This window comes from Triticum urartu, chromosome 2A (assembly GCF_056163025.1).
Source record: "Triticum urartu cultivar PI428250 chromosome 2A, HENAU_Tu73, whole genome shotgun sequence".
Lineage (NCBI taxonomy): Eukaryota > Viridiplantae > Streptophyta > Magnoliopsida > Poales > Poaceae > Triticum > Triticum urartu.
In genome coordinates this window covers 69,253,767-69,260,000 of record NC_141874.1, presented here as the reverse complement: position 1 = coordinate 69,260,000, position 6,234 = coordinate 69,253,767, and the positions used below count along the sequence as shown (strand labels likewise).

The window sequence follows — 6,234 nt, the reverse complement described above, 5'->3', positions numbered from 1 at the left end:
CGCTCAAGTATCTCGAGAGCATATTGGTGTTGCGAGAGGAACAAGCCGCGGGAGCTGCGTGTGACATTGATCCCTAGGAAATGATGGAGCTCGCCGAGGTCAGTCATGGAAAACTCATGGTGGAGTTGGGAGATGACATGGTGGAGGAGGGAGGCGGAGCTGGCAGTGAGGATAATGTCATCGACGTATAAGAGGAGATAAGCGGTGGCGCCGTCGCAATGAAGAATGAAGAGAGAGTTGTCACTCTTGGATGCAACGAAGCCGAGACGCGCGAGGTAGGTGGTGAAGCACTGAAACCATGCCCGGGGGGCCTGCTTGAGCCCGTAGAGTGAGCGATGCAGGCGACACACGTGAGACGGGTGCGCAGCATCGACGAACCCGGACGGCTGCTGGTTGTAGACGACGGTGTCGAGGTGGCCGTGAAGAAATGCGTTCTTCACATCCAGCTGATGGATGGCCCAGCCGGCGGAGACGGCGAGGCTGAGAACGACATGGATGGTCGCCGGCTTGACGACGGGGCTGAAGGTCTCCTCGAAGTCGACGCCGTGTTGTTGAGTGAAGCCACGCAGGACCCACCGCGCCTTGTACCGAGCGAGGGAGCCGTTGGGGTTCAGCTTGTGGCGAAAGATCCATTTCCCCGTCACCACGTTGACACCTGCAGGGGGAGAAACCAACGGCCAAGTCTCGTTTTGTAACAAAGCAGTATACTCCTCAAGCATCGCGTTGTACCAGTTTGGGTCTTTGAGGGCGTGTTTGTAGGAAGAAGGGAGAGGAGAGATGCGATCGGTGGTGGCTGCGAGAGTGAAGAGGGATTTTGGTTGGAGGAAACCGGCTTTGGCTCGTTTGCGCATGGGGTGGCTGTTTTTGGGTGGTAGGACGGGCACCGCGCATGGAGGGAGAGGGTGGGGAGGCAGCCAGAGGCGGGGCGAGAGCGCGGGGCGACGTGCATGGCGAGGATGTCGCGGATTGGCTGCATGGTGAGCGGGCAGGCGATTGGCTGCATGGGGAGCTAGCTGCCGACTGGGGGGGTCCGGGAGTTGGGATCGGAGTGGTGGCGGTGAGTGGTGGGCCAGCGGGAGAGAGCGCAGCGGTGGGGGCGCAACGGGCGGATTGGTTGGGAGCGACGCGATCGGGTGCGTGGGGTGGGGCGACTGGGGCGGGGAATCCCGAGGACGATCCTGTCGGATCGGACCAGGTAGGTGGGAGGGATCCCGAGGTGGATACGGGGCTGGGGGCAGTGGGATTTTCTGTGGCGAAGGGAAAAATATGCTCGTTGAAAATCATGTGCCGGGAGGTGATAACTTTACGTGTGGAGATGTCGAGGCACCGGTATCCTTTGTGCTCGAGGGGTAGGCCGAGAAGAACGCAGGGTGTGGAGCGTGCGGAAAGTTTGTGGGGAGTGGTGGCGTAGAGATTGGGGTAGCATAAACAGCCAAATGTGCGAATGTGGTCGTAGTTGGGGTGAGTACCGTAAAGCATGAAGTATGGGGTGTTGTGGTTGATGGCTCGGGAGGGTCGTATATTGAGGAGGTATGTGGCAGTATGAAGGGCTTCCACCCAGAATTTTGGGGGCATGCTGGCTTGGACAAGAAGTGTGCGAAGTATGTCGTTTGTGGAGCGGATGGCGCGCTCAGCTTTCCCATTTTGGGGTGATGTGTGCGGGCAGGAGAGGCGTAGGGCAGTGCCATGTTCACCTAGAGAAGAGCGGAGAGAGATGTTAAGAAACTCGCCGCCGTTATCGCACTGGACGCTCTGGATATCGACATGGAATTGTGTGAGTACGAAGCGAAAGAAATGTTTGAGAACGTCAGTGGCCTCGGATTTGGCACGGAGGGGAAAAGTCCATGCGAAGTGGGAAAAATCATCCATTATTATTAAGTAATATTTGCAGCCAGAGCAACTAGGGATGGGAGACGTCCAAAGATCATAGTGTACAAGCTGAAAAGGAAAACGAGTAACAGAGGTAGAAGAAGAAAAAGGCAGACGCAGCTGCTTCCCTAATTGGCACGCCTCACATGATCCAGAGGCGGCAGGGAGATTATTACAATCGGGAAGAAAATGTGTGCTAAACGGGAAAGAGAGGCACTGCCGGGGTGCCCCAAACGGCGATGCCACAGGTCGCCGGAGTTGGTGTAGAACGCCGAAGAGTTGGATGCGCCGCTGCGGTAGAGAGGCCCGAAACTAGTGCGCCTCATGAGGGGGGTCCGGGTGGCTAGATCCTTCATAGAAAAGCCGAGGGGGTCAAACTCAACGGATACATTATTATCAGTGGATAGTTGACGGACAGAGAGTAGGTTTTGAACAATATCAGGTGCTACGAGAACGTTATGAAGCAGCAAGGGGCGAGAGGATGTGGGGATGGAGGCGGTGCCGGTGGCAACTACAGGAAGACGAGTGTCGTCGCCAACGATGATGGGAGCATGCTGTTTTGAGATAGGACGAGAAGTGGCGAGGTTACCTGCATTACCAGTGACATGGGAGGAGGCACCAGAATCAAAGATCCAGTCGCTGTTGCCACTGCCGGGCTGCTGGAGAGACATCTGGTTCATGGCGGAGTAGAGCGCCGCCTAACCCCAAGAGGGTTGGGGTGGCACGCCGGGTCCAGCGTACAGCGCGGGGTAGGCATGCTGGGCAGCACCAGGGCGAGGCCCGGGGACCCCGGCTGCGTTGGGTGGAACCCAGGGAGAGCGCAGCGGCGGGAAGGGCATCCCCCACGGTGCGAAGTAGCCCATCCACGGAGTGGAGCCGCCGGGAGGAAGAGCAGGCGAACCGCGGCTGCCATTGGAGCCGCGCCCGCGGCCACGCCCGCGTCCACCATTGTGTCTGCGGCCGCGATCACCAGCGCGGCTATTGCCGCGCTCCATGGGAGCCTTGCCGCGGTCGCCAGATGAGGGAGGTGGGCCGGAGGAGCCGCCAGAGCCCCCGCCGCCACCGCCACCATGGCCGCCGCCGCCGTCGTGGCCGATGGCGAGAGCCGTAGATCCGTCGGAGCGATCACGTGCGTCCTAGGTGATTTCCTCCAGAAGAAGACGGGAACGGGCCTGGTTGAATGATGGGAAGGGAGTCTGCATCGGGATGACAGTGGCGATCACCTAGTACCGACGAGAGAGGCCGCGGAGAAGCTGCAGTGTCAGGGTGCGATCGGTGACGGGCTCGTCGACGTCGGCCAGAGCGTCCGCGAGCGCTTTGAGGCGCCCGCAGTACTCGGCGATGCGGAGATCCCCCTGGGTGAGGGCGCGGAATTCCGCGCTAAGGTGCACGGCCTGGGCGGGTTGGTTGGCGAGGAAGAACTTGTGGAGTTGGCTCCAGACGCGATGCGCGGTGTTGCCGGCGCCACGGATGACCTCGTACAGGCCGTCGGCGATGGTGGAGTAGAGCAGAAGCAGGAGCGTCAGATCGGTGTGGCGCCACGCCGAGTTTGGAGCAGTGGGTCGGAGTAGTGGTCGACATGGCTCTCGACGGCGTACATGATGAGGATGCAGCGCCAGAGTTCACGCCACTTCGAATAGCTGCCGGTTTGGACATCCAGCTTGAAGGGGATGAGGTTGTGGATGTTGTTGAGGATGTGGATGGAGGGGGTGGTGGTGGCAGAGGACGACGCTATGTCAGGGAGGGTGGGAGGCGACGGCAGGGTCACCAAGCTCATGGTGCTAGGGGCGGTTGCTGGCGGAGCGGAGAGGACGGGGGTGGAGAGTTCAGAAGAGGAGAGCACCGGAGCGGGAGCGGGAGCGGGAGGGATGGCGCCCGTCAGGTCGCCGCTCGAAAGGCCGCCGGAGCTGTTGCCATTGTCCATGAGAGACAGGGACAGGAAAGAGAGCTCTGATTACCAAGATGAAGAATGAATACACTGGTGATTATCATTGATGCCCACGAAGGGGTTAATATACAGGTACAGAGGCTGGTAACGACCCAGCTATACAGGAGGTCATGCACATCATGTAACAGAAAAGGATGGCACGTCCGGTGCATGAACTACGTGGGACTCGGTCCTCTAGTTGAGCCAGCAATGGTAGGCTTCCAACACCAACCGTGTCTAGGACTCCTAGATTATAGGCAAGCCCTAAACGGCTATGGAGAGGATGCTTGATATTCACCCTCTTTATAAAGGGACAAGGTTTTCGCTTTTTCCCTCTCGTGCTCAATCGAACCCTTCCCCCGCCTCGAGTTCCAACACCCAAAGCCCAGGTTAGGTGCTCCGGATCTTCAATCATGTCCGGATTCAGCCTTCAAGGCCGATGGATGCCCTCCTCCGTGACGGAAGAGGACATCAAGAAGTTGAGGGAGGCCAGATACCTGACCGCCGAGGTTTCGCATCGGCTACCTGCTCGAGGGCAGGTCGTCCCTACTCCCGAACCCAACGAGAATGTCGTGTTCATCTCCCACTTCCTCCGAGGCCTAGGCCTCACTGTGGATCCCTTCGTCAGGGGTTTGATGTTCTATTACGGGCTAGATTTCCACGATCTAGCTCCGGACTCCTTTCTCCACATCTCGATATTTATTATCATGTGTGAGGCCTTCCGCCGCATTACCCCTCACTTCGGCCTGTGGCTCAAGACCTTTGAAGTGAAGCCGAAGATGATCGAGGGGCAACATGCAGCGTGCGGAGGTGCATCAATAGGCAAGATGGCAGGAGCTCCATGGCCGAAAGGTTCCTTTCCAGAGGTGTTCGAATTATGGCAACGGGGGTGGTTTTACGTCACGGCTCCCAGAAGTGCCAAGTGGGCGGCTGCCCCCGCTTTCCGCTCGGGCCCCCCACCACAACTAATGTCATGGATTAGCAGAGGGTCTGAGCTGGGGTCCAGCCAAGGACGTGCCTATACTGCAAAGCCGCATTCGAGATCTCTTCGAGGGAGATTTTAATTTGGTCGTGGTAATACAAGTTATGCTGGTTCGTCAAGTCCAGCCTTGCAAACGTCGGCCCTTCGCTTGTGGGAGTTCAACCCAGAAGGACCACGTGCCATTCAAAGTTTCCTCGGCCTGACGCACAAGGAGATGTACAAGTCATTCTTCGAACCTCAAATAGAGTGTCCGGATACTACCGAGGACGTGGGCCTGAGCAGTAACCGCACCGCCGAACAAGTAAGAAATCCTCTAGCCGAACACACAGTCTTTTATTCATCATGAAGTTATTCCTAAGAGTTCGCTCTTTGACCAGGACTGGCTAACAAAGGCGAAGATGATTCGGTGTTTGGCCCCCCTCCCCGAGGGTTTGGAAAATCCGGTATTGGAAAAGATGCTCGAGCTCGCACCTTGCCCGGAGCCCTCGAAGGAAGATATGGGGGGGATAATATGGGCGGACGCGGGCCCCCATCGCTGCCAGTTCCAACCGAGGGAATGAGCGTCTCCATGAAGGAGGATAACTGGGGGAGGAAAAGGACTGCTTCCGAGGATCCGGAAGCCGAGGCCTCCAAACGGGAGAAGAAGTCTCCCACGGAGGGTCCTGCCTCGGGGGGGGGGGGTGCTTTTGCCGCATAAAGTCCGTGGGGGGATCAGCCCTCCAACGAGTCGTAAGTGATCCAAAAAATACTTTAATAGTGAAGGTATACTATCTTTCTTCTGAGAAAATAACCGCTGCATATATCTTGCAGTTCGGGTCTTAGCCCTTCTCAGCTGAGCTCGTCTTTAGGGGATATTCTTTCGGAGATGATGGAGAGCGAAACACCTCCCCTGGACTCCTCCGCTCAAGAAGCGGGCGACCCCGAAGTGTCGTCACGGAGGGCCTCTCCGGATCCGGTGAGGCCAGAAGATAATCCCATAGACCCCCGAAGTCCCCAGTGTCCGGCTCTCGAGGAGAGCGAACAAAAGAGTCCGACACCATCTGGTATGCGGTCGGACATTCTGAGGGAGCTGTTGGGGCGAGCGACCATCTCAGAAGAACACCGTACGCTGATGGGTACGGTGATGGAAAGAATTTCTTCCGCCGAAAGCGGATTACATGAAGCCTTTATGAGTCTACTGACAGGCTTTGAGGTACGTGATAGTACCGCACATGTTAGGTGTGCCCTGTGTAGATAGTAGCCCCTGAGACTCTGGTTGTCGACGAGAACGGCGGCAAACAGAGGATCATAGTCCCAGGCAATAACCAGACTACCTTTATGTGTAGGCGGTGGAAGCTCCGGTGGCTAGCCGGACTAGTGGGTTTGCCGAATTAAAGGCAACTGGATGTGGCGGACGCCGACATCTAGCTTGTTAACAAGAGGCTTGACGAGGCACATGGTAAGTGTTATTTTCTAG

At 57.5% G+C, this 6,234-nt stretch overlaps 1 pseudogene; it reads right to left on the bottom strand.

The window, feature by feature from the left end:
- Nucleotides 1-1,924: 1,924 nt before the first annotated feature.
- On the bottom strand, nt 1,925-3,793 carry LOC147983821 (uncharacterized; annotated as a pseudogene).
- Nucleotides 3,794-6,234: the final 2,441 nt, after the last annotated feature.